The sequence below is a fragment of the Aotus nancymaae genome, unplaced genomic scaffold (assembly GCF_030222135.1).
Source record: "Aotus nancymaae isolate 86718 unplaced genomic scaffold, 86718_ANA_hifiasm-v0.15.2.pri h1tg000108l, whole genome shotgun sequence".
Taxonomy (NCBI): Eukaryota; Metazoa; Chordata; class Mammalia; order Primates; family Aotidae; genus Aotus; species Aotus nancymaae.
Window position 1 is genome coordinate 44,287,374 of NW_026988523.1, and position 20,014 is coordinate 44,307,387.

General features: G+C 42.1%; 1 protein-coding gene across 2 annotated transcripts in view; it reads left to right on the forward strand.

Moving 5' to 3' along the window:
- UCK2 (uridine-cytidine kinase 2) overlaps nucleotides 1-20,014 on the forward strand; it is a 98,950-nt gene that overhangs the window by 37,734 nt on the left and 41,202 nt on the right. The gene's annotated exons all lie outside the window — the stretch shown is intronic.

Sequence of the window (20,014 nt, forward strand, 5' to 3'; positions counted from 1 at the left end):
GTGCCAGTACTTGGGAAAACTTAAGAGAGAGATGTTTAGAAAGTATTTCAAGCACTGCTTCGTGTCCTTAAGAAACAGTAAATGGCCTGCTGCAGGCTGATCTGATGTCAGCTTTTGACTTCCGTATGGTACGTAGCACATCGGGTGGAGTGGTACATCAGCCAGCTGCAGCCCTGCCTCCACTGACGTTAGAGCCAGCCAGATGAGTTCTGGTTTCAGCTCACGGGTCTTATGTCATTGCCAAGGGACCTTTACAAGACACTTAACCCTTAGTTCCCTCTTGTAAATGACAATTTAAGAAAGTGCCTGACACACAGAGAGAGGCCGTCAACAAATGTTAGATACCTTCCCTTTCACTTCTTTTTTTATGGTTTCTGAAATCTGGAAAAGAAGCTTGTTAGATTTGTGTGCAGAAATAAATAATAGGACTTCCCCGTGTAGAAAAGAAAAACTTTATTTAATTTAGGGATTGTGACAGGCGTTTGGCTACTTAGAGATCATTCTGACTGTCTGGTTCTCACCTGTCCCCAGCCAGATGGGGAACATAGGAAGCATATTATGTGTGAGCCTGTGAGTCCAGAGAAAAGAGATAGACAGCTATTGTGATGTCCAGTCAGAGGACACTGTCTTCTCCAGTGCCAGGTGCCAGATGTGCTAAAGATCTACTTTGCAGATTCACCCTGAGAAGGATTTATACACTCGAGGGCTCTTCTCTGGAGACACACAGAAAATTAGCAAGGCAGAGAGGTTCAGAGTCAAGAAGTCTGCACAGAGTGGGCAGGTTGTGTGTTGGAGAATGAGCCATGTTGGCCATTTGTTGTGAATGGCGTGAGGAAAAACGCTTCAGAAACAGGCTTTCTGGATCTGCAGGCAACAGCATTTTCGATGTTCTTTTTTACTTCAGTTTTAGATTTGCAGCAGTATTATTTCCTGATTTTGTGAAGCAGATCTTCAGTGTTTCATCAGCAGCAATGCTGGGAACCTAATCCTCACCCATTTGTCTGGGAAAATGTGTTCCCAGTGCTGCACGGTGAGTGAGCTTTTCGATGGCAGTGTGTAAGTTGGGTACTGCCCGTAGGGCATTTTGTAAAGAAGGGAACATTCTTTTGAAACCAAGGACTTCTTAGAGATAAAGGGAGTTGTCATTGGAACCAGATGCTAAAAAACATGCTTGAAATTAGTTTTGATTTTACCTCAGTACAGTTGAGCCGGAATAACCCCCAGCAGGGTGTCCTAGCAATACAGAATATTAGTAGTAGACCCATGGAGATTATCTAGTGGTTCCTGATTGCGAGTTTACATACTGATTTGGTCTGTGATGAAAATTACATTCTCTGAAATTTATATAGAAAGCGTATATTATGTATCATTTATATAATGTCTTTGTTAAATATGGCAGTCGTCTTATGTGTTTTATAAAAAGTCATGTAGTTTTTAGTAGTTCCTGCCTTAGTTTTCTTTTTCTTTTGAGATGGAATTTTGCTTTACAATCTTGGCTCACTGCAACCTCTGCCTCTTGGGTTCGAGTGATTCTTCTCCCTCAGCTTCCCAAGTAGCTGGGACTACAGGCACCCACCACCATGCCTGGCTAATTTTTATATTTTTAGTAAAGACAGGGTTTCGCCGTGTTAGTCAGGCTGGTCTCGAACTCTTGACCTCAGGTGATCTGCCCGCCTTGGTCTCCCAAAGTGCTGGGATTATAGGCACTTTGGTGAGCCACCACGCCTGGCCGGGTCCTGCCTCGTTTTTCAGTATCCAGGTACATGACTCCACATATCAGAGTCCTAGATCTGCCACCTCTTTGTGCCTTCTTTGGCTTTTGTGGTGGTCACACCCGGGGTGCCAAATGAGACTAGATTTTTAAAAAATGACATTTCAGAAACAAACATTTTATTAATTATTTTTATAGGTACCAGTATATTGTGTGTGGGGTTCATTATGCTTGAGCTTTATTATTGGGTATATAAAAAGTAATTAGAATAGTATAAAGAAGAAAAAAATGACTGATACTTTCATGACCCAGACCTAATCATTAACTAACAGTTAACACTGTTATATTTCTTTCCAAACTTTTTAAAATATATGTATGGAACTTACATATATAAGTAAGGTTTTGGACAAAAAGGTTTTGGACAAAATTGAAATTTTAGTTTTATTTATTTTAATTTTAATTTTTTAGAGACAGTTTTATTCTTTCACTCAGACTGGAGTTCAACGGCATGATCATAGTTCACTGCAACCCTGAACTCCTGGACTTAAGTGATCCTTCTGCCTCAGCCTCCTGAGTGTGCAGGACTACAGGGATGAGCCACCATCCCTGGCTAATTTTTATTTTTTCTACTTTTTGTAGAGATGAGGGTCTCACTATATTGCCCAGATTCGTCTTGAACTCCTGGCCTCAGTTGATCCTCCATTCCCAAAGTATTGGGATTACAGGCGTGAGCCACCATGTCTGGCCAAAATTATTTTATACACACACACATACACACACACACACACACACACTCTTTTGATAACTTACCGTATCCTGGACATCTTCCATGTTACCAAATATTATTTTCATACCTGTCCTTTGGTAGCTGTCCACATCACATCATGTGTGTAGCTGTCCACATCACATCATGTGTGTAGCTGTCCACATCACATCATATGTGTAGCTGTACATATCACATCATATGTGTAGCTGTACACATCACATCATATGTGTAGTGGCACATATCACATCACATGTGTAGCTGTACATATCACATCATATGTGTAGCTGTCCACATCACATCACATGTGTAGTTGTCCACATCACATCACGTGTGTAGTTGTCCACATCACTTCATGTGTGTAGTTGTCCACATCACTTCATGTGTGTAGTTGTCCACATCACATCATGTGTGTAGCTGTCCACATCACATGTGTGTAGTTGTACATATCACATCATGTGTGTAGCTGTCCACATCACATCATGTGTGTAGCTGTCCACATCATGTGTGTAGCTGTCCACATCACATCATGTGTGTAGCTGTACATATCACATGTGTAGCTGTCCACATCACATCATGTGTGTAGTTGTACATATCACCTCATATGTGTAGCTCCACATCACATGTGTGTAGCTGTCCACATCACATGTGTGTAGCTGTCCACATCACATCATATGTGTAGTACATATCACATCATATGTGTAGCTGTCCACATCACATGTGTGTAGCTGTACATATCACATCATATGTGTAGCTGTCCACATCACATCATGTGTGTAGCTCCACATCACATCATATGTGTAGCTGTCCACATCACATCATGTGTGTAGTACATATCACATCATGTGTAGCTCCACATCACATCATGTGTGTAGCTGTACATATCACATCATGTGTGTAGCTGTCCACATCACATCATGTGTGTAGCTGTACGTATCACATCATGTGTGTAGCTCCACATCACATCATGTGTGTAGCTGTACGTATCACATCATGTGTGTAGCTGTCCACATCACATCATGTGTGTAGCTCCACATCACATGTGTAGCTGTCCACATCACATCATGTGTGTAGTTGTACATATCACATATGTGTAGCTCCACATCACATGCGTGTAGCTGTCAACATCACATCATGTGTGTAGTTGTACATATCACATATGTGTAGCTCCACATCACATCATGTGTGTAGCTGTCCACATCACATCATGTGTGTAGCTGTACATATCACATCATATGTGTAGCTGTCTACATCACATCACGTGTGTAGTTGTACATATCACATCACGTGTGTAGCTGTCCACATCACATCACATGTGTAGCTGTTCACATCACATCATATGTGTAGCTGTCCACATCACATCATCACATCATATGTGTAGCTGTCCACATCACATCATGTGTGTAGTATGACCAATGATGGGTCATCCCGTCACTGGTGACCATGTAGGTTGTTAATCCACTTTGTTCAATGACAGACATTTTCCTAAGTTAATTTTTTGTTCTTCTTTAATTATTTTCTTAGGAGAAATTCCTAGAAGTGGAATTGATTGGTTAAAAGGCCAGATGTTTTTTATATTCTTGCCAAACCGGTGTGCAGAATTCTTGGTGCTTGCTGTTGGCAGCACTGTGAGTAGTTTACCAGGTGCAGTGTGGTGCAGGGGCGAGGGGTGACGGTACTGAAAGGCCCTCCCACCCCCTGCAAAGCATGGCGAGTGCAGCAGCGAGATCTGGGTTCACTGAACACGGAACCAGGAAGACAGTCATTCCCAGCATCTTTGACATTGCTTTTTTTGTTGTTCTTTGCCAACTCAATTATATTTATTCCTTTTTAAAAAAATGTACAAAGATAGACTTCCTGTATTATATTGCCTTTTTAAACGTCTTTCCTGCACAAAAATAGAGCTACTGACAGACTGTCCATTCCATTTCAATAGGATGCTCTTTGAGCAAAGCAAAGCCGGTACCATGAGGAGAAAGTAAAGGAGGCCTGAGATACGCATGCCCCTGATCGTAGCCAAGCTCTCAGATGACAGAGCGCGGAAGAGCGTAGCCGGGGCCAGCCGGGGGGTGGGGTGCGGGCAGGCTAACTAGGATAACCACATTTGTAACGACCAATTACCCAATTACAGAAAAATACTCGCTCAATGAGACTTTGCTTTCATTAACAGTGACAGAACTCAGGCCAGTTCTTTTGATTCTAAAAAAGTGTGAGATCAAACCCGATGCTTACCACCTGCTTAGCAGAAAGATCTAATCCCCTTTCATGAACCAGTTATTTGGTGTGTGGCTGGAAACGAAGGAAGGGCTGCCTACAACTGAGTGCTGGGCTAGGTAGTATGGGGAATAGAGGAAGGAAGAAAGGGAGGGGCAGGGAGCAAAGGTACTTTCAGGGAGCAGTATTTTAAGTCTTCCTGGAAGAGGAAGTTAACTGGGAGATTGGAGTATATGCTGTGCTCTGAGCATATACCGGGAAGTAAATACCTCTTAGGAGGCTGGCTTGAAGTTGGCAATTAGTAATGCAAGCTATTGATTTTTTTTAAAAAGTATTTGTTAAGAGCGAATTGATTTCTATAAATGTGAGAATGGCTGTAGGACAAGGTCTCGCCTGCCCAATTGTGGTTTCAGGTGCTACTTTTCAGCACTTTGAACCTGGAGGACATCTTGGTTTTAGAGACTCTACCTGAAAAATGTGACTTAGGTTCAATGTACTTTTATTGAGGACTTAGCACTGGAATAAGTATACACAGATTAATAACATAAGATCCCTACCCTTGATGTATTCAGTTTAGTGGCAGTGAGAGGAATAATGAAATAAATAGATAAGTTTATTATTGTGGCAAAATATATATAACATAAAATTTATTTTCAGGTTTACAGTTCTGTGGCACACTCACATTGCTGTACAGCCATCAACCAGCATTTGTTTCTAAAGCTGTTTCCCTCTTCTCTAACTTAAATTCTGTATCTGTTAAACATTAACTCCCCCTCCTCCCCAGGCCCTGGCAACCACCATTCTACATTCTGACTCAGAATTAAGACTATTCTAGGTACTTTTTAGTTGAGCAGAATCACATGTATTTGCCTTTTTGTGATTGGCTAATTTTACTTAACATTATAATTCCTCAAGACTCATCATACTGTATTGCATGTCGGAATTGTCTTTTGAAGGCTACATATCATTGTATGTATATATCCATTCATTTATCATGGACATTGGGTTGCTTTCACCTTTTGACTATTGTGAATAACGCTGTTATGAGTGTACAAATACATGCATACCTTGGAGATACTGTGGGTTCAGTTGTAGACCATGGCAGTAAAGTGAATATTGTAATAAAGTGTCACACAATTTTTCTTTCCCAGTGCATATAAAAGTTATGTTTACACTGTACTGTAGTCAGTTGAGTATTGTAGCATTATGTCTAAAAAAATTGCAGACATTAATTTAAAAATGCTTTATTGCTAAAAATCATAGAGACCTTAATTTAAAAATGCTTTATTGCTAATGGTCATCTGAGCCTTCAGCAGGTCGTAATCTTTTTGCTGGTGGATTGTCTTGCCTCGATATTAATGCCAGCTGACTGATTATGGTGGTGGTTGCTGAAGGCTAGGGTGGCTGTTGCAATTTCTTAACATCAACAGTGGAGTTTGCCACGTTGATTGACTCTTCCTTTCATGAACGATTTCTCTGTTTCGTGTGATGCTGTTTGATGGTATTTTGCCCATGGTCAAACTTCTTTCAAAGTGGGTGTCAATTTTACCATTTGACCCAGCAATTTTAAAAAAAATTAAAAATTAAAACAAAATCCAAGTCAGTCCTCTTTAACCCTGCCCCTGCTTTATCAACTAAGTTTATGGAATATTCTAAATCCTTTGTAACCGTTTCAACAATACTCACAGCATCTTCAGCCGTAGATTCCATCTCAAGAAACTACTTTCATAAGAAGAAACTTGTTCATCCAGAAGAAGAAACTCTTTGGCCAGGCGCGATAGCTCATACCTGTAATCCCCGCACTTTGGGAGGCCAAGGCGGGCAGATCACCTGAGATTGGGAGTTTGAGACCAGCCTGACCAACATGGAGAAACCCCGTGTCTACTAAAAATACAAAATTAGCTGGGCATGGTAGTGCATGCCTGTAATCCCAGCCACTCGGGAGGCTGAGGCAGGAGAATTGCTTGAAGCTGGGAGGCAGAGGTTTCAATGAGCTGAGATCGTGCCTCCAACCTGGACAATGAGAACGAAACTCTGTCTCAAGAAAAAAAAAAAAAGAAGAAACTCTTTATCTATTCAAATTTTATGATGAGATTGCAACAATTCAGTCACATCTTCAGGTTCCACTTCTAATTCTAGTTCTCTTGCTATTTTCACTACATCTGTGGTGACTTACTCCACTGAAGTCTTGAATCCCTCAACATCATCCATGAGGCTTGGAATCTGCTTCTTCCAAATTCCTGTTAATGTTGATATTTTCACCTCCTCCCATGAATCACAAATGTTGTTAATGACACCTAGAATGGTGAATCCTTTCTAGAAGGTTTTCAGTTTACTTTGCCCAGATCCACCAGACGCATCACTATGGCAGCTGTAGCCTCAGGAATTGTATTTCTTTTCTTTTTTTTTTTGAGACAGAGTCTCACTCTGTTGCCAGGCTCCAGGCTGGAGTGCAATGGCACTATCTTGGCTCACTGCAACCTTCGCCTCCCGGGTTCAAGCAATTCTGCCTCAGCCTCCTGAGTAGCTGGGATTACAGGTGTATGCCACCACGCCCAGCTAATTTTTGTATTTTTAGTAGAGACGGGGCTTCACCATGTTCACCAGGATGGTCTCAATCTCTTGACCTTGTGATCCGCCCTCCTTGGCCTCCCAAAGTGCTGGGATTACAGGTGTGAGCCACTGCACCCGGCCACAAATTGTATTTCTTAAATAATAATTTGAAAGTCAGAATCACTCTTTGATCCATGGGCTGTAGAAGGGATGCTGTGTAGGCAGTCATGAGAACAGCAATCTCCTTGTACGTCTTCATCAGAGCTCTTGGGTGACTAGGTGCATTGCTGATGAGCAGCAATATTTTGAAAGGAGTCTTTTTTTCTGAGCAATAGGTCTCAGCAATGGGATTAAAATATTCAGTAAACCATACTAAAATGAGATGTGCTGCCATACTGGCTTTATTGTTTCATTTACAGAGCACAGGCAGAGTAGATGGATAGAGCATATAAGAGCCCTAGGATTTTTGGAATGGGAAATGAGCATTGGCTTCAATTTAAAGTCACCAGCTGCATTAGCCTCTCACGAGAGTCATCCTGTCCTTTGAAGCTTTGAAGTCAGGCATTGACTTCTCTAGCTGTGAAAGTCCTAGATGGCATCTTATTTAATAGAAGGCTATTTCTTCTGCATTGAAAATATCTGTAGTGTAACTACCTTCATCAATATTTTTTTTTTTTTTTTTTTTTTTTTGGAGACGGAGTTTCGCTCTTGTTACCCAGGCTAGAGTGCAATGGTGCGATCTCGGCTCACCGCAACCTCCGCCTCCTGGGTTCAGGCAATTCTCCTGCCTCAGCCTCCTGAGTAGCTGGGATTACAGGCACGCACCACCACGCCCAGCTAATTTTTTGTATTTTTAGTAGAGACGGGGTTTCACCATGTTGACCAGAATGGTCTCGATCTCTTGACCTCGTGATCCACCTGCCTCGGCCTCCCAAAGTGCTGGGATTACAGGTGTGAGCCACCGCGCCCGGCCTCATCAATATTTTTAGCTAGATCTTCTGGATAACTCGCTACAGCTTCTACATCAGCACTTGCTGTTTCATCTGGCACAATACGTTAGGGATACCGTTTCTTAATCAGCCTCATGTTCCAGCCTCTCTTAGCCTCAGACTTTTCTTGTGTGGCTTCCTCACCTCTCTCAGCCTTCATAGGATTGAAGAGAGTTATGGCCTTGCTCTGGATTAGGCTTTGGTTCAAGGAAATGTTGTGGCTGGTTTGATTTTCTATCCAGACCACCCAAACTTTCTCTGTATCAGTAATGAGGCTATTTTCCTTTCTTATCATTCATGTGTTCACTGCAGTGGTACTTTTAATTGCTTTCATGAACTTTTTCTTTGCAGTCACATCTTGGCTGACTCTTCGGCATAAGAGGCCTAGCTTTTGTCCTGTCTTGGCTTTCAACATGGCTTCCTCACTAAGCTTAGTTATTTCTAGCCATTGATTTAAAGTTAGAGACATGTGACTCTTTTACTTGAACACTTAGAGGCCATTGTAGGGTATTAATGGGCCTGACTTCAATATTGTTCTGTCTCAGGAAATAATAGGGAGGCCCAAGGAGAGGGAGACAGATGGTGGAAAGTCAGTGGAACAGTCAGAACATACACATTAATGGATTAAATTTGCTGTTTTATATGGGCGTGGTTGGTGGTACCCCAGAACAATAATAGTAATGTCAAAGATCACTGATCACAGATCACCTTAACATATATTATAATAATGAAAAAGTTTGAGATATTGTGAAAATTACCAACAAGTGAGCACATGCTGTTGGAAAAATGGTAGTAACGACTTGCTTCACGCAGGGTTGCCACAGACCTTCAATTTGTAAAAAAGCATAGTATCTGTGAAGCACAATAAAGTGAGGTATGCCTGTGTCTACTTGAGTTTCTACTTTCAGTTCTTTTGGGTTCATCCCCACAAATGGTACTGCTGGGTCATATGGTAATTCTACATTTAGTTTTTTGAGGAGTTCCTATATTGTTTTCCCCAGCGGCTATACCAGTTCATGTTTCCTGCCGACAGTGCAGAAGGATTCCTTCTCCTCGCATGCTTGCTAACGCTTGTTCTTCCCTGTTTCTTTCTTAAAAAAATAATTGCCATCCTAATGAGTATGAAAGAGAATCTCATCATGGGTTTTTTTTTTTTTCTTTTCTTTTTTGAGGAGATGCGGTCTTGCTCTGTCACAGGCTGGAGTGCAGTGTCGTGATCATAGCTCACTGCAGGCTTTAGCGATCCTCCACCTCAGCCTGGGGTTATAGTGCTGGGATTATAGGCATAAGCCACCACTAGCTAGTTTTTAGAAACTTTTTTGTGGGGGTCTTGCAATATTGCCCAAGCTATTCTTGAATTCTCAGCCTCAAGTAGTCCTCCTGCCTTGGCCTCCCAAAGCACAGGAATTGTATTATAGGTTGAGCCACTGTGCCCAGCAAAAGTTTTACATTTTGATGAAGTCCATCTTATCTATTTTTCCTTTTGTTGCCTGTGCTTTTGGTATTACATCTAAGAAATCATTGCCAAATCCAAAGTCATGGCTTTATTTTTATATTTTCTTCTAAGACTTAGAGTTTTAGCTCTTAAGTTTAGGTATTTGATATGTTTTGAGGTTTTTTTTTTTTTTTTTAATGTATAAGGTAAGGAAAGGTCCAACGTCATCTTTTTTTTGTTTTTGCATATGAATGTCCAGTTTTCCCAGTACCATTTGGACAGTAATTTTAATATGTGAATGAAGATACTTCTGCTCACAGGGATTTTTGAGCCTCAGTGTCTGGCTACGGGGTTCTGCTTTCATAAATAAGAGGAAGAGATTCAAGCCCCTCGCTCCATTATGGGTAGACAGCACACAGGGAGCTTCCCTGAGGGAACTTTGTGTTACTTTCTGTGTACTGTTTCCTAGAAATCTGTAGGAACCATTTCCAGTGACATGGAAGGAGGTTATCAAGGTAGGATTAGAAACATGTATTTATTGTGCTGCTTCACATTCTGTCTTCAGTTATATGTTATTATTTTACACAAGGCTTCATTGGACAAAAATTCCTTATTAGTCTTTTTTTTGAGAAAAACTTCAGCTCTGTCGCCCAGGCTGGAGTGCAATGGCGTGATCTTGACTCACTGCAACCTCCGCCTCCCGGGTTCAAGCCATTCTCCTGCCTCAGCCTCCCAAGTAGCTGGGTTTACAGGCATGTGCCACCATGCCTGGCTAATTTTTGTATTTTTAGTAGAGACAGAGTTTCACCATGTTGGCCAGGCTGGTCTTGACTGCCTGGCCTCAAGTGATGCCCGCCTCGGCCTCCCAAAGTGCTGGGATTACAGGCATGAGCCACCACGCCTGGCCCCTGTTGGTCTTCAGTATGGTGTGAATTGTGTGTGTGTGTGGGTGCGCATTTGCTTATTGTAGCTATTTCTCATGGTATGGAAGAAATATTTCACACTCTTAACAGGATACCCTGCATGAGGTGGGAAAATAAACCTTGTGTTTTAAAGAAAAGTAGTTTAGCAAATGGCCTTCATCTGTGATGTACTCCAGACTTGCTGCCACTTCTTGCTCTTCCAACTGTGCCACAGGCCTAATCCCTTGGCATGTGTGCAGCTGTAGGCTGGGGGGTTGAAAGCAGATCCTGTGTGTCTTTCCTGGTGAACTCCACAGGGACACAGCTGCAGGTCTTTCTGTAACGCTCTGTATATGCACAGGAAGTCCCTTATAACCCACCCCGTTAGATCTCGTTTCCTTTCCGTTATTGGCCTTCTGTGCTCCCTGGTTGTCAGCCTGGCCTGCCTTGTCAGGGTTCAAGGAGCTACTGGATTGGTGCCGTCTTGTGATCTGCCTTTGATGTGTTTGGGATCTTAGGAGTTGAAGGCAAAGAAAAGAAAGGAAGCACGAGCCTTCAAAGAGTAAGGAAGGCATGAAACTGAGAAGGTAACATAGGGAAGTTAAAAAAAAAAATCTTTGGATGAGGAAATTGTTTCTGAATATAACGTGATAAAAAGCATAATAGTTAATCAGTTGAACTGCATCAATAAAAGTTTCTTTGCAAAACACTACTTAAAAAGACAGTTGGCCGGGCGCGGTGCCTCACGCCTGTAATCCCAGCACTTTGGGAGGCTGAGGCGGGTAGATCATGAGGTCAGGAGTTTGAGACCAGCCTGGCCAACATAATGAAACCTGGTCTCTACTAAAAATACAAACATTAGCTGGGCATGGTGGTGCGTGCCTGTAGCCCCAGCTACTTGGGAGAATTGGTTGAACCCAGGAGGCAGAGGTTGCAGTGAGCTGAGACCGTGCCACTGCACTCCAGTGTGGGTGACAAAGTGAGACTTTGTCTCAAAAGAAAAAACAAACAAACAAACAAAAAACAAAAAAAGACAGTTAACTGGAAAGAATGTGTGATGCAAATGAGAAATGGCTAGTTTTCTTAATATATAAAGAGCTTTTATACGTCAGTAAGAGATAAAAGACCAGTAACTCAACAGAGAAGTGAGGTTAGGATATCAACAAACCAGTTTCAGAAAAACAGAAGCCTTTTAGGCATATACATAATCTTTTTTTTCTTTTTTGCTAGCTGCTCTAGGCAGTTTATTCTTTATTTATTTATTTATTTTGAGACAGAATTTCGCTCTTGTTGCCCAGGCTGGAGTGCAATGGCATGATCTTGGCTCACTGCAACCTCTGCATACTGGGTTCAAGCAATTCTCCTGCCTCAGCCTCCCAAGTAGCTAGGATTACAGGCATACACCACCATGCCTGGCTAATTTTGTATTTTTAGTAGAGACAAGGTTTCACCATGTTGGTCAGGCTGGTCTTGAACTCCTGAACTCAGGTGATCTGCCTGCCTCAGCCTCCCAAAGTGCTGGGATTACAGGCGTGAGCCACCGCGCCCGGCTGCCAGTTTTATTTTTTATTTTTATTTCTTTGAGACAGAGTCTTGCTCTTGTCCTGCAGACTGGAGTACAGTGGTGCGATCTTAGCTCACTGCAGACTCCACCTCCCAGGGTCAAGCAGTTCTGCCTCAGCCTCCCAATGCCCAGCTAATTTTTATATTACTACTTTTTTGTATTATCTACTTTTTTTGTATTGTCTAGTTTTGTATCTCTACTAAAAAGTAGAGACAGGATTTCTCCATGTTGGCCTGGCTCGTCTTGAACTTCTGGTCTCAGCTGATCTGCCCACATTGGCTTCTCAAAGTGCTGGGATTACAGGCGTAAGCCACTGTGCCTGGCCCTCTTTAAAGCATATAAAAGATGTTTACCCCCAATTAAAATAGGAAGGCAAATCATTACCAATACTTGCAATCCTCCGTAACCTTAATTTCATGCATCCCATTCTCTGAGGACAAACTTCTATATTATGAATTTACTTCTCTACTACCTTTATTGTAAAAACAAAAGAGACAGGGGTAGGTGGGAACTTGAATCTTGCCCTGGTAAGCGCTGATTCTCCGTGCTCCGTAATCACCTGGGGCTTTTCCTGGGCCACCCAGCCTGCTTCTTCAGGGAATGCTTTGTGATTTGATTGTTGATAGATGTTGTGCTGGACCCATGTTGACTCCATAAGGGATGGCACCATGTTTGAGAGACTGAAGAAAAGACCCGGAGATACCGAGAGACATGGGGTTGTTGGGGGGATTCACGTACAGAGCTGTTCAGTGACGGCGGGCTGGGCAGGAAGCTTGCTGCTGCCGTTTGTAAAAAACATGTATTTTCATTTAGTGTCCTCCACCTGGCAGCCTCCCAAAACAGATGTTCTCCATCCCCTGGAGATAGGCCAGGCGTTTGGATGTCTTTCACAGATGAAGAATGAATCTCCAGGTTGGCCACTCTTGGATTTCTCAGCTTGGAACTCCAAACCCACACTCTTCTTAGACCATAGGGTCATTCTCGGGGTGTGCTTCAGTTATAGCTGTCAGGTGCCTCTGCCATACAACAGAAAGGTCTTTTCTTACATGAGAATTCTTTTCTTCCATCTGTAGGGTGTTAAATGGAAGATTTTTTTTCTTTACCAAGGCATTGCAGCTGGTCGGGCATTCTCAGGGAGGGTGCTGTTCTTTGCCCTGGCATTTTCTTAGGTGGCCGTGGCAGGAACGGCAACTCTAAGGAAGTGGATGCGTTTTCCTGGAACATGATACATTATCACTAGTGTGTTGTTTTAATTGTGTATTGTGGTTTAATAATATGATAATGTAGTTTTATGCAGTTTTATAGAAGGGAGGAAAATGTGGGCATGAATTAATGATGAAGTTTTCAACTGAGTTACCAAAAAAAAAAAAAAGGAAAGAAATAAAAGGCTTCCAATGGACTTTCCTGGAAAGATTTGTGTAAATGAAAATTTGGTGGATCTTAAAGAAGAGAATAATTTTTATTGAACATGTAGTTTGTGCTAGGCACTATCTTATGCATGTAGCTTATTAACACTTAGGCCCATTTGTGGAATGGATATGGTTACCTGCTGTTTAAAACAAAGATGCATGCCAGTGTTCTAAGAGGTTGAGCTGCCTGAGATATCACTGGTGTGGTAGAGTCAGGAATCAAGCCAGGTCCTGTGTGCCCAGCCTGATTCTAAGGGACTATGTAGGGAAAGTCTCTGAAACCACGTTTTTCCCCTACTCTCACACCACAGCAGTTAACACAGAAGACTTCTGTGACCAACTGTGCTGAGAAGGGTGGATTTCCTCACACAGCAAGGCACAGACACCAGCTGAGTGTCTTCAGTTTACTTCCTACACTATTTACCTGGAGATAGTGTCAAATCCCACAGGTTGGAAGCTCTGTCTAAGACTGCCCCTGCCCCCTGCAGACATGAGTTGCAAACCTGAGCCTCTGGAACTTCTGACTGGCTTCAAGTTAAGCTTCCCATAACCCCCTCTTTGGATTAGATAAATTTGTCGGAATGGCTCACAGACCTCAGGGAAACGCTTGTGTTTACTGGTTTATTATAAAGGATATTTTGCAAAGGCCACAGAGATGCATAGGGCCAGGCATGGGGGAAGAGGTGAGGAGTTTCCAAGCCCTCCCTGGTGTGCCGCCCTCCAGGAACCTCCAGGTGCTCAACTCTCTGGAAGCTCCCTGCACCCAGTCCTCTTGGGTTTTTTGGAAGCGTTCCTTCCTACAGAGCTTAGCCCTCTCAGGGGAGGGTTTGAGACCCACAATCTGAAAGGTGGGGAAAGATTAGATTCCTGCCTCAGACCAGGGGAAAGGAAGGCAGGAAAGAGATTCTGTTTCCTGAGGCCTAACACACCCAACATTATCACAAAAGACTGTAACAAGGGCTGTGGGAGTTATGAACCAGGAACCGTGGTTGAAAACCATCATAAATCGTAACACCACAAGGACCCACATTTTGCCTTTTAGGACATTGTAGTAGGTGGGTAGTTTTTATCTGGCTTGCTTTTTGAAGTCCATCTTGCCCAGAAATTTACTGGGCGTTTCTATGGAAACACAAGACCTCTCTTAAATGGCACTTTCACACATCTGCAGCCTAATAATCGCTACTCATTTTGAAGATCCTGAAGCACACCACTTGATCTGGAAGTGACTTCTTAGTCACCAAGGAAACAGTAGATTGTGCTCAGGATAGTTTTCCTTTTAAGTTGAGTCTAGTAAGTATGATAAATTATCAACCAGGATATTTGGTGAGGTAGACACACCTATATTCCAGATAGCAACAGTTTACTATCAGAGCAAACAGAACACACCGGGAAAAATTCTGCAGGACAAATTTATAAAATGAAATGATACATTTTTATGGCCTATATCCTCTGCAAGGAGATAAAAACAGTGTATGTACAGGAGTATACATAAATAAAAGTTGAAGAAAGTACAACCTCTGTGATTTAAAAAAAAGAAATTGAATATACTCATTTAAAACGTGACAGGTATATTAGTTTTCTATGGCTACAGTAACAAATTACTATAATCTTGATGACTTAAAATGACAGAAATTCATTCTCTTACGGTGCTGGAGGCTGTAAGCCTGAAATTTAGGTGTGGGCAGCTTTGGCCCCCTCTGGAAGATCTGAGGGAGACCCATGCCTGCATCCTGTCTCCCAGCGTCTGCCGCCATTCCTTGCATCACCTCAGTCTCTGCTTTCACCTTTGCATGGCTTTCCCTCGTGTCTCTGTGTTTTCACCTTTTCTGTTTCTTAGAAGGACACGTGTCACTGGGTTTAGGGCCCACCCTACTTCAGGGTAATCTCATCTCAAGAGCCTTAACTTAATTGTGTCTATGAAGATCTTTTTTCCAAATAAGGTCACATTTTGAGGTTGGAGGGAGTTAGAACATGATTGTAATTTTAAGGGGCAACAATGTAACCCACTTACAGCTTGTCCTCTGGCTCCCCAAGATTTGTCCTGTGTGCAGAATGCATTCACCTCATTACAATTAATTATTATCACTGCTTTGTGAGGAAAAATTAAGAATTTTGAAAGGCGGGAGGCTAAATTTCTGGGATAAATAAAAAGACAAATGGCAGAAGATGGATGGTCGCTAATTTTTTTTTTTTAGATAAACATTTTGTTTTGAGATAGGAGTAGGTTCCCAAAGACTTGTAAGAAATAATGCAGAGAGATCCCAAGTTACAGAAGACACCAGAATGTTGACATTGATACAGTGAAGATACAGAACATTTCCATCACTGCTGCCATTTTGCTGTTTATTACCCACCCTGGATTTCCTGCCCCCAACCTTCCCTTACCTTAGTCCACTACGAATCTGTTCCACGATTTTATATAAATACAACCATACTGTATGTAACTTTTTGGAATTGCCCTATTTTACTCAGCACAGTTCTCTGGAGATTCATGCAGATTGTTTTGTGTATTAACAGTTGTTCCTTTTTATTGCTGAGTAATAGTCCGTTTTATGGATATACCATAGTTTATCCATTGGCCTAATGAAGGACATCTGGGTGGTTTCCAATTTTCAGCTCTAACAAAGCTTCTGTAAACATTTGTGTATATTTTTGTGTGACTGTGTTTCATTTCTGTGGGATGAGTGTCCAGGAATACAATTGCTGGATCATATGGTGGTTCTGTTGCATGTTTATTATTTTTTTAATATGCTTTTTTTTAAAGACCAGTTTTAGGTTCCCAGCAAAACTGAGCAAAAGATAGAGATTTCTCTGATTTCCCCTTGGCCCCACACATGTACAACCTCCCCCATTATCAACACCACCCATCAGAGAGGTACTTTGGTGACAATCATGAACCTACATTGTCACATCATCATTAACAAGTTCATAGCTGACATTAGCGTTCCCTCTTGCTGGTGTACATTTGGTGGGTTTGGACAAATGTATGATGACATGTTATCTACCATTTGTAGTATCTACAGAATAGTTTCACTGCCCTGAAAAATGCTCTGCACTCTGCCTGTTCATCCCTGCCTTCCCCCAACCCCTGGCAACCACTGATCTTTTTGTTGTCCTCATAGTTTTGCCTTTTTTTTTTTTTGAGACGGAGTTTCGCTCTTTGTTACCCAGGCTGGAGTGCAATGGCGCAATCTCGGCTCACCGCAACCTCCGCCTCCTGGGTTCAGGCAATTCTCCTGCCTCAGCCTCCTGAGTAGCTGGAATTACAGGCACCCGCCACCGTGCCCGGCTAATTTTTTTTGTATTTTTAGTAGAGACAGGGTTTCACCATGTTGACCAGGATGGTCTCTATCTCTTGACCTTGTGATCCACCCGCCTCGGCCTCCCAAAGTGCTGGGATTACAGGCATGAGCCACTGCGCCCGGCCAGTTTTGCCTTTTTTAGAATGTCATGACCTTTTCAGATTAGCTTCTTTCACTTAGCAGTATGCATTTAAGGTTTCTTAATGTTGTTCCATGGCTTGTTAGCTCATTTCTCTTTAGCACCGAGTCACATTCCATTGTCTGATATACTGTAATTTATTCATTCACCTACTGCAGTATGTCTTAGTTGCTTGCTCCAAGATTTGGCAGTCATGAATAAGGCTTCTCTAAATAGCATGTGCAGGTTTTTGTGTGAACCTAAATTTTAAACTCCTTTGGGTAAATACCAAGGAACATGGGTACTGGATTGTATAGTAAGACTGTTTGGTTTTATAGGAAACTGCCAAAGTCTTCCAAAGTGGCTACACCATTTTGCAGTCCCACCAGCAATGAGTGAGAGTTCCTGTTGCCCCTCATCCTTGTCAGCACTTGGTGTTGTCTGTGTTGTACATTTTGGCCATTCTAATAGGCATGTAGTGGTACCTTGTTCTGATCTTTTCATATGCTTATATGTCATCTGTATGTCTTTGGTGAAGTGTCTGTTAAGGTCTTTAGACCATTTTTTTGGTCAGGTTTAAGAGTTTGTGTTTTTATTTTTTGGTGTATTTTGGATAACAACCTCTTATCAGGCATGCCTTTTGCAAATATATTCTCCCGGTCTGTAGCGTGTTGTCATTCTCTTGGCTGGGTCTTTTGCAGAGCAGATCACCATGCCTGGCTTCAGGTTCATTTTTCTGGTCAGTGGATGTCCAGTTGCTTCAGCACCATTTCTTGAAAAGGCTGTCCTCTTCTATTGAATTGCTCTGCTTCTTGTCTTATCAGTTATTCATATTTGTGTGGGTCTGAAATAAGAGTTTGGCCCTTATCTACTGATAGTTGTGTCGGTTTCACAAATTAATAAAAGAAAATTATTGTATTCATAGGATGTTTGCTTTTTATTTTTTATTTATGATGATGATTATTTTTGTCAGTAGTAGATTAGCCCTGAAAATTTATGATGACTTCCAGTGTGATGAACTTATTCCTCTTTATCCAATAACATGATCTGTGTGGCTTTGAGAGTTCTTTTCTCTTTTTTGATTCTCGAAGGAGTTTTGAGGCCCCGGAGATGGTGGTGATGAATGATGAATTCAGCAAGACTTAGAAGGGAACAGTCAAGGGGTTTGAGACAGACAGTAGAGAACTTGAACCCCTTTCTTCAACTGCTACGAGAAATAAATAGTAAGTTTAGTTTTCAAAGACTGAAAGAGACTCTCAAAAAGGAAGGGAAGTGGACTCTTGGTGTTGCCTTCTCTTTCCTCCCCCTGTTGCTCTGTATTTGGGCATTAAATGTGGGTGCTGGAGAAGAAATGAAGAAATAAAAAAAATCTTGATAACTAGACAGTCCGATTTCTGATTTTACAGTTTGGATAAGGATTACTGGATGGAAGAGGTAGCTAAAATATATTTTGTACAACAAAGCACTGTTGTGCTGTTACATCCACATTAAATGTTTACTCATGTGTGGCCTTCAGTTTGGAAAGATTCCGTAGAGTATCCAACTGGCATTTTTGTGCTCTCTTGTTCTCTTCAGTTTTTTAAAAACGGAGGAAAGTCAGCTTTTGTTTTGTGTCTCATACCCAGAAGGACTCCAGTTCTTTCAGTCCAAAATTTCTGTAATAAGCATATTATCTTTGCTCAGTACACCAGTCCCTAGCAAGTGGGTGGGTTTTGGTGTGTCACCCAGGACAAGGGGCCCAGTTTGTTGTTTTTCTCTATCTCAATTTGCTCAGAGAGTAAAAGGGGAAAGAAATAGACCTAGCCTCACTTGCAGCCACAAGTCAGTCTAGTGAATCTTCCAGCGGGTCTCCTCTTTGCTTCCACCTCTTGGAGAGGGCTTATAAGCAGCAGTTCAGCAAAGTTAGCAACAAGCCTAGATCCATTCAGTTTTTTTGGTGCCTGTGTGTGTGTGTGTTTGTGTGTGAGATGCCTTTTGTGTTTGTCCTGTGGGGACAAATACAACATAGGATCCATAGAGTCCATATTCAGGCTTAGAATAAAGGCTGAAATTAATCACTGTTCTATGTGGAATGATTTTAATTCGGTTGTGAGGGATTCATTGCCCCTTGAATCTCAAGCATAGCCTTGTTTTGTCTTTGCTTGGTGGTAGCTGTTAACCAGGCCCTGGGTGAGCCTAGAACTTGGTCTCGCATGAGCCGTGTAGACACCTCTCTGCCTTTTTGTCTAAGATGATGTAGAAGGCCGGGTGTGGTGGCTCATGCCTGTAATCCCGGCACTTTGGGAGGCCAAGATGGGTAGATGACTCGAGGTCAGGAGTTCGAGACCAGCCTGGCCAACATGTTGAAACCCCATCTCTACTAAAAATACAAAAAATTTGCTGGGTGTGGTGGCCCGTGCCTGTAGTCCCAGCTACTTGTGATGCTGAGGCAGGAAATTTGCTTGAACCTGGGAAGCAGAGGTTGCAGTGAGCCAAGATTGCACCATTGCACTCCAGCCTGGGTGACAGAGTGAGACTCTGTTTCAATAAAATAATAATAAAAAAAAAGATGATGTAGAAGAACTTTATAAGTTCTCATTTTTGGCCAATTTGCCTTCCAGATTTTTCCCCTCATGTTTACCTGTATCTTTTACATGGTTATAGGTATTCTCTCTTGTCCTCATATACATTTGCTCAGGGTTTTTTTTTTTTTCCTATCTCAATTGATTTCACAGTAAGTTTATTACTTGGGAATAGGGTAGAAATGTTGATTCTTACTGTACTGCTTTTTAAAATGGGTTCACCAGTTCACAGCACAACGGCCAGCATGCATGTACCAGTTTTGATGTTGTGGTAAGGTTTTTTAAACAGTTAGTCTGCTTCTCTCTATCTCTCTCTCTCTCTCTGTCTCTCTGTCTCTGTCTCTCTCCCCCCAACCCCTCTTTCTCTCTTTCCCTCTCTCTCTCTTTCCCTCTCTCTCCTCTCTTTCCTTCTCTCTTCTCCCTCCCTCCCTTCCTCCCCCCTCCCTTCCTTCCTTTTTTTTTTTTCCAGAGTCTCGCTCTGTCTCCCAGGCTG